Source organism: Corvus brachyrhynchos, unplaced genomic scaffold (assembly GCF_000691975.1).
Source record: "Corvus brachyrhynchos isolate BGI_N302 unplaced genomic scaffold, ASM69197v1 scaffold302, whole genome shotgun sequence".
NCBI classification, from domain to species: domain Eukaryota; kingdom Metazoa; phylum Chordata; class Aves; order Passeriformes; family Corvidae; genus Corvus; species Corvus brachyrhynchos.
This window is the reverse complement of record NW_008237244.1, coordinates 4,535,452-4,544,353: the sequence shown is the minus strand read 5'-3', so window position 1 is coordinate 4,544,353 and position 8,902 is coordinate 4,535,452. Positions and strand designations below refer to the sequence as shown.

The 8,902-nt window shown below is 40.9% G+C and overlaps 1 long non-coding RNA gene across 2 annotated transcripts; it reads right to left on the bottom strand.

Moving 5' to 3' along the window:
* Positions 1-2,307: 2,307 nt before the first annotated feature.
* LOC108445691 lies at positions 2,308-6,637 on the bottom strand. Of its 2 annotated transcripts, XR_001860642.1 has the most exons (5): positions 6,234-6,637; positions 5,773-5,861; positions 5,271-5,416; positions 4,379-4,465; positions 2,308-3,097 (listed from the first exon to the last, which is right to left on the bottom strand). It is a non-coding gene; the product is annotated as an uncharacterized LOC108445691 (long non-coding RNA). The 2 variants fall into 2 exon arrangements; XR_001860643.1 differs by lacking the exon at positions 5,271-5,416.
* Between the last annotated feature and the right edge of the window lie 2,265 nt (positions 6,638-8,902).

Sequence of the window (8,902 nt, the reverse complement as noted above, 5' to 3'; positions counted from 1 at the left end):
GATGAGAAGGTGTTTGAGCTGCAGGGGTGAGGCAGAGATGCCACCGTCAGCTGTCTCTATATGATTTTCCAAGGATCCTCAACCAACAGCCTGGTGAGGTGTCATGAGCACACGATATTGTCCTGCAATTGAACCTGCAGGTTCAGACCAACAACAGTAACAGCAATGAAAATTCATTTCTAGCAGTCAAAAATTTATTTTTTCTAGCCTGAGATATTTTCTTAGTTGATCTAGTGATCATCTGCAGAAGGAAAATTGTTGCCTCCTCCTCCTTCTGGTGGCATGGCTATAGAAAAGAGATTTATGTCAGTGTTTAATCTGGAGTGCTTTGAAATGTGGTTTATTCATTGACCTGGAGATGGGTGACTCTTCATTTTCTAGAGAGTGGAAAAGAGACTGGCCGAAACATCAGACCCAGCCAGCTCAACATCTTCAAAGGTTACACCAGTGAAATCCCCACATCAGACAGTATTACTGTGTACCAGAAATTTCTGGTACTACTGAACATTGATAGCTTCATGCTCTCAATTCCAGATCATATTCGCCTATTAATTATAGATGGAGGTTTATAGTGGATTGTAACCCCCAAAACTTCCTTAGGTTGGCTAAAAACTATTGATGATTCTAATTATTGACAGGTATCAGAACAGTGTTACTAGAATCTGAGGAACATCTCTCTCTGCTGAAAAGACAAAGGGGCCTTTTCAGGGAGTAAATCTGCAGACTGGGAATATAACAGACACACAAATGCTGAAGTTAAAGTCTTCCTCTTGAGCTTCTATAACATTTCCATTGACAATATTCTGATCAGTCAGAGTCATCCTCAGTAACACACAGTGCAGTCAGTGAGCACACAGATTTGGACAATAAACATTAAAAATGCCTCTCAGGTACCAGTAGAGGCCAGTATACACCAGCTGAAATCCATCAATAGCTCTGGTAGATCATGGGCTAGAAGGGAGTGGAAGCAGACTGACCTTCTGGTGTGTTCTACACTCACAAAGCAGCAGCTGTTCTGCCTTCAAACAGAACGTTTCATGTGTTTTCAGGCGTTATGTTAGCAGCTGAAAGAAGCTTTGGTGTAAACATATGCAGAGGAAAAGAAAGAACCCAGACCAAATTTGGGAGGAAAAAACACGGGGAGAGGGTGACTGTTTGAATTAATGTAATTTGTTTTGTGTGTGCAGAAGTGCAAAAAGAGTCTTGAGTGTAACCTCAGCCTTTGGAGAGTCAAGCTGGAAGGCAGAGTAGCAGTACCAGCTCTGGAGAGTCAAGGCAGCAAGAAAAAGAGAAAGAAAAAGGAGCAGCAGCATGCTGTACAGGAAGCAACACATTGGAAATGGAAGAGAACTGGAAAAGAGCCAAAACCACAAACATGGGGAAAAAACAAAATAAGAGCAAAGAAAAAGATGATCAACAGGTGAAATCTTGTCACTTTACAGAATGACAGATGATAAAAAAATGACTTAGTTTCTTATTCATCAGTCCTTCCATCCCTGGAGATGTCTGCTAGTCTTGGACATGCAGATCCATAGGACACACAAACCCAACAAGACATAGATGTGTTCCAACTGGACGTGATACCAAAGGACACAGAGCCAGTGCATGGGGACACCCAGGAAACACAGAACCCTCTGGCACCAGTCCAGCATTTACTGATGAAGGCAGGGACGCAGTGGTGTAACAGTGCTGGTTGACTGGGGTGTCTCAGGAATGCTGGCGCAGCAGGCACAGGGTGCTGGGATGAGCTTGCCCAGGGTATGGTCCCCAGAGAGGGGGATGGCAGTAGGTTGGGATGTAGCATGGGATTCTAGGCATAGGCTGTTGGGGTCCCTGGGCTTGAGGTCACCCTGCTGCTGGGGCCCCTGGGTTGGAATCAACATCCTTGGAGAAGCTCCTATGTCACCTTTTGTCTCCCGTGGTTGCCTTCAGCCTCTCCCAGTCACTCCAGAACCATTCCATAGTGGCTTTTTAACACCATGCACTGTGTGGACAGGGAGGACAGGAATTGTTCCTGTCCAGGGACAGCTGGAGCACCTTGATCTAATTTCCAGCTTCTAGGTGCTGGTTTCAGAGTCTTTGCTGCGTCCTCTCGTGCTGCCTGAACACAACAGGATGGGACTGGAGCCATGAGGAGGCTGCAGGAACACCCCCAGACTCAGACTACCCTTGTTACAGCAGACTTGCCCCCTGCAGCAGGTCCTGAATCCCAAGAGACACGGAGTGCTGGTGCAGGAAAGCTGGGCTGAGTGCAGATCTTTATGGAAGATTGTGGAATTGAGAAATCCAGAAGTTGAAAATAGGAAGTCCTGCCTGGCACCACTGCAGGAACAGGGTGTGCAGTAAGAAGCACTGAGGAGTGTGGGACAATAAAATTGCTTCTGATTTCTGCAGAGAGCTTGAGCATGCAAGTACGAATGGATCCAAAAACAAGGCATTGAAACCATTGCAGTGGTGGTGCTTCTCCATGAGTGTCCTCCTCCATCTTGAAATGGCTCTGCCAGAATGGGATCTTCTTCCACAGAAGAGTTCCATGGCCTGGCAGGAAAAGTGGGATGCTGAAGGTGGCCTCCAAAACCTGGGGAACACTTGTTTCATCAATTATGTCCTCCAGCACTTGACCTACAGCATGTTCCTGGCCAACCACCTGCTGTCATACAAGCACAGGTAGTCCTGTGAGTCCTTCCTGCCCCACCTTTTACATCTCTTGGGCAGCTCTGAAGGATGGAAAACCAGCAGTGATTTTGGGAACAGCTCCTAATTTCCCCCTTTAAAGCCTTCAGAGGAGGCTCAGTGTAGCGCAGAGAATGGGTTGGCTTGCTGTCACGTGCCACATTCCGACTCCCAGGGAAGATAATTTCTTGCTTCCTGTGGCTCCTGAAGTGCATCTGAAAAGTCCTGCCTGGAGTTTTATGCACCTGTCTCCTAAACATAGAATCATTTGGTGTTTGTTTTTTTTTTCTTCCTTGAAAGTTTTTGTTAACTACACATATTTCACCAACACAGTTCTTTATAGCACAGCCAAGTCCTCAAGAAAGTTGTCCAATGGCTTCAGGGTCTAGTCTCATGTGTGACTTTTGAAAATCCCTTTTCTTGCCTGAAACCAAAATGGTTGCAACTTTAGTTTGCCCTAAGTTTCCTTTTAAAAAAACCCACAGCCCCCCAAAGCCCTCAGCCCAATACAAATACTTCTCTTCTATACGTTTAAGTATTTTAAAGGTCAGTTATTAATACGCTCTTTGTGTTTTCAAGCATGAAAGTTAATTCTCAGCTTGTTACATTAGACACTTGCTGGGGGTTGCAGTGAAATAAAAGGCACGTACATCTTTAATCAAAAATGAGTTTTTGTAAGTGATCTAATGATCCTGATGAAAAATTTGTAGTAAAAACCTTACTTGAAAACTTAGATTTTTCATTAAATTCTCTGCAATTTAGCAAAATTTCATGGTGACAGTCTCAGTTCAGTAAATTTGCTTTTCTGCCACTTCATTTGAGGAAAACAGTCCTAGCACTCCATTCCAAATTGCTACAGTTACTATCAAAAAGAGTAAGTACAACCCAAACTACTGTCACTCATTCAGAAAATGTCAAATGTCACTTATCCTTATCTCTGATCTTAGCAAGATACTTCTTTGAAGTATTTCCTGATTAATTATGCCACGTGGTAATCTGTTTACCCACTGCTTTTCTGATCCCATATTGTTTCTCCCCCACTTTCCCCTGCCCCTAGCCCTGGCCCTTCCCTCGGGTTCTCCCTATTGGTTCCTGTACCCCAACTCCGCCCATGTACCGCCCCTGAGCCCCTGAGAAAAAGCCCCTGTGCCCGGATCACCACGTCTCTCTGCCTCTGGGGGTTGCTGGGACAAGATGTAACTTTTATTAAAAGTCCTCTGAAACACTCATGGAGAGACCCTTCTTGCCTCCTGTGCTGTCACTGTGCTGTAGAGCTGATAGCTAGCTGGAGCAAAACTGCAGAGCTGTCTGAAAAGGACTGCGGGAGGACAGAATGGCTGCCCTGCCCTAAGCTGCTCCACTGAGCTCTTAGGAAAAGCTGCAGCTTGCTAAACTAAAACTAGCACTACAACAATGGCAGATTTTTAGAATTCTTCCACAGTAGGGAATCGTGTATTAGATGTGTTTCATGGCACCTCATCTTCTGTTCCTGGAAGCAGATAAAAACTGAAGACAAATGTTTGTGCTAAATGTGCTGTTTAGTGTACTTTTACTGGCCTTCAATCCAAGAAGCCTTTTATCCTTTTTACAAAAAGTGCTAAGAAGTATCAGTGATAGAGAAAAACCACAAAACCAGGGTTCCAGTTTTGCATGCTGTGACCCACTCACACCACCCCCATCCCAAAACTTTTTGGTTGCTACATACCCTTTATTTCTTTAGCTGTTGCCAATGGACTAGAAGGTTCCCAAACCTTGCACCTGTGCAGTGTACTTTACATCTTAGTCCAAGCCTCTGTTAGGAAGTATGAGTAAGAACATCACATCCCAATATAGTTTTTGCTCCAGCACTAGCCTTGATCAAAGTTTTTGTTACCAAAAAGGAATTCTTGTGTGCACACCATTTTTTTCTCTTTCAAGATGCTACAGCCGTACTTTATAATTAATTCATGTACTCATTCTTTCTTAAACATTTTGGTGTCTGGCAGCATCCCATTTCCATCACTGGTCACAGTGAAACCAAAAATTAACAGAGAATTAACTGCATGTTGAAATCATCTTACGTATTTCCAGTACCAGTGTGGATACAAATATTGTATCCACAGTGCTAGCAAGAATTTTTCCTGCTTCTTTCCAGTCCCGTGAGATATTTTTCTCTCTCACGGAAGATATTAGCAGAGTTCTATAAGCTATGAACACCTGCAACCTTGCAAAGCCTTGTTTATAGTACAGTAGGAAAATATTTTGACAATGGATGTTTTAGGATTTTTAGCCAATCACCCCAAGGGTGGCTGATCCTTTGACCAATTAGACTGCGAAGAAAAAAGTCTATAAAAGAGTTTGTAAAATAATTAAAGGAATCAATCTTGCTGCACAATTCCTGCCTGTTGGATCTCTCTTCTCCTCCCTACCACTGCGGGATACCGTGATATACCAGGTCTGGCCTCCACAAAAATGCAGTCTCCAGACAGCCCTCTTGTGTCCAGGCTGGACACTGCTGATGGAGACCTGCACTGCTCTGCGATGCTGCCTTGTTACAGGGGTTTGTTATAAAGGTGGACTTTGCCACATAAGCACTAAGGCTGAGTTGAAGTTCTGACCTCTTCGTCTGACAAGTTGAAGCGGAGTTCTCGTGCAAAGCATCCAGGTCTTTGTAAAGCAGGATCTAAGGAACCCAGTCTGCTGATGGCTCTGATTACCACAACCTCTCTGCAGGCTAAGCTATCTATTAGTGCCAGCAGTGTTCCTACAACAGAGCCAACAGAAAAATACGATTTTCATTCACTGGTTCAGTAAATTTTCTTCAGTTCCACATAACCTTCTCCACTGATCCTTCAAAAAGGACAATCTTTTAATGATGAGATGCTGGTTTGCAAAAGACTCATTTTAAGACATTAAATACAGATAAGATAACACAGACCTTAGGCTGACTTCAAGCTCAGTGAATGGTTTTCAGTTCTCTTTTTAAAATAATCTGAAATTCACTTGCACTGAATTACTAGTTTTCAGGTTAAATGAAGGTGTCACATCAAGTTAAATAGGTTGTGGTCTTCTTTTCATGAAGATCAAGCACCTTCTACATAGATACAAGACATGTCCTACCTATGAACCTGGTCTTGTTTGCTGGCATGTACAGGAGCAAGAGCATCGATCTCATCAAGGAAAATAACTGAAGGTCACATCTGGTAAGCCTACAAAGAAAACACAGGAACACTGACATCAGGAGAGCAGCACTGTTTGAAAGAGAAAATACATGAAAAACATTATGGTTGCAAGAGCACTGGAACTGGTTAGTTTGGGGTTTTTTTGAGGGGGGTGGTGGTGCTTTGCAAGATTTTCTTGTTTGCTTTACTAATATTTACCAATACATCCCAAGATTCAAGCCCCCAAAAACCCCACTAGAAAAGGAAACACTGACAATCCCATTTCAGTAGAAGGATCTGACAAAACATGAAAAAGAACTTCTTCTTGACAACAGAAAGCTAGTTACAGACAGAACACATGGCACATTTCAACCTTACCCACTCAAGTAATAAATGAAACTGTCATTCATATTCTCCTACCCATTCACTCAGGCAGTTGACACCATTTCTCATAAAAAAGATTACTCTCCCATCATCCTGGCTACATTCATTAGCAAGTGCAAAAGCTACCAGTGTCTTTCCAGTCCCTGGTGTACTACAGAATAGGAAATCTCTGCAATTAAAAAAAAAAATCACATAAGAAAAAAACATAATGGAAAAGTGCCTATTACAACCCCCATCCCTAAAACACACAGCTCTGCTCTTCTCAGCAAAACACTTCATAGATAAGACAGCAGTAACAGCTAAAGTGTGAGAAAAGTCAAAAGTGTTCCTACACAATTCAACAAGGCAGCAAATGAAATGAATGAAGAGGATAATGTGTATGTAAAAAACATTGAGAAAAGATAGTAGCATCCCAGAAGGACACTTCCAAAAACTCTGACAAACCAACAGGTGTGGTTACAACACAGTAGAGCCAAACAAACTTCTAGTGCAGAATCTGAGACCAGGATAACTTTGAAATCACCAGTTCAGCATATTCATTCTTCTTTTCACAAAAGGCAAGATTTGAGAGTAAAGCATAAAAAGCTTTAAATTACTGGGTTGGGTCTCCCTTTGTGGGTGATAAAGAAGTAATCTAAAGCTGGGAAGGTATTCTGCACTTCTGCATTTCCATCAGCTAGAAAAGCCAATATGCTGCTGCCTCAAAATGAATTTCAGTTAATAAAGAAGCAAAAGACATAAAGATTTTTATTTCATTGCTTGTAATACTCTTTAAAGTTACTGAAAGCAAAGCATTTAAAGTCCTATTTCAATATACCATAACTGAATTTTGCCGACCAAGAATATATAAAGTTATTAATTAAATCTCTAATAATTTAATTTTGTAACACACAACTCAGCCGTGTGAGAAGTGGACAGATTCTTATTTTAGCCCAAGCACAATGAATGCTGCAAGATTCTAGCTGCAAGTCCTATCAATTGTAAAACTGATACTTGGGCATTTGAAAAAGAGTTTGTGGGAGAGACAAGTGGACTTCCATGAAACAAACTACAGTTGACTACCAGTAGGTCATTCATTGTACATGGAACTCTGAAGGAAAAAATCTTCAACTCCAGCTTTTACAGGCAAGACACCTTTAAAGGATCTCGCCTCACAGTAAATCTGTGAACCTACATATATGCTGGTTTCTATCAATTTTTTAAATATTACTTTTTAATTTTCTTAAAACTACTTTTTACTACTAAAAAACCCCCATCTACAGTGCTGAAAATTTTGGAGCATTTTTATATGTTAAAGAAAGCTGCAACCTCAATAAGGTTCCATCAGAAATTCGATGTCAGCACAAAGGAAAGGTTCATAGCAATTTTCAAATTGCTTGAGAGAAACCTGTAAGCCAAGGGAGTTGTAGACTGCCCATTACTGGAAGCTTTCGTAAATAGTGCAAATGTCTCACTGACATGATGAAGTAAAAATACTTACTGAAACATCTATTTGCATTGTCTTGACACCAGACAGATTTGCTTCAATTTTCATGTGATCCTTGTGAAGATTTGAAGTGAAAATGCAAGCTCTGAAACAGCTGTGTGTAAACAGTGTCCATTCAAAAATAATAAGGCAATTCAGGAAGCACAGTGTAAGACGTGTTGCAGCATATCACTGCTATTTCATATTTTCTGAAGAAGATAGTTCCTCCACCCTTAAAGCATAGCTCTGGCATAATCGTGACAGTAAGATTATAATTAGAGAGCAAAAATAAACATTACTTTAGACTACACTGTGCTTTGGAAGAAGTTTTTTTCAGCTAAATTAAAATTACAATTAAATAATCACTCTATGTGAAATAGTAAAATAAATTAGTGTCTACTTCTTCCAGTAGAACACCCCATGATCTCCCATCCTTTGCCTTCTATGCGTCTTCTCTGTAAAGCCAGTTTTTTGCAAGATTGCTTCTGCAGTACTAAGATACAAACTTGGCATGTAAGAGCAAAGATAGATAAATACAAAAACCCCCCATTGAAACAGGCACATATGATCAGTGTGACATTTTGATATAGTGAACACAAAGCAAGAATCATTGGTATTTAGCCAAGTTTTTCAACACTACTTAAAAAATAGGTCAAATGTTTACTTTTTTATCGAGAGACTTAGGAACAAGTGTTTGAGGATTTGCAAACATAGACCATTTTCAGGTTTATTTTTTCCTCTTGCTGAACACAGTAAAAAAAAAGCCATTTAGTAGGAAAAAAAAGAATTGTGAAGATATAGGAAGATAACAGAAAAAAATTATGGCAGGCTTTCATAGCACTAAAGTTGCTTTGCATGATAACATTAAGTAATTTTTAGTTCCCGGCCTTCCTCAGACAACAAGTTACTTAATTCTTCTCTTAACTGGAGTTAAGGTCTTGTGCTAATTTTCCATGACTATATATGGTACAAAAAGCATCTCACTGTTAGTTACACTTTGCAAACCTTTCAGAAAACAATGCCAATTTGGGCTTTATGAAGAGAATTAAAACACAGACACACAGCCAGAAACACTAGGACTGCTTCACTTTGCCTGTATCCAACTTCTGCTGCATCTTAACCAGGAGTTATAAAATTATTTGTAAGCATGAAAGAAAATTTAATTAACCATGAAGCTACTTCTGATGCCAAGAAAATTGATTTAGATGACAAGTGAAAATCTACAGAAGGTCACAACACA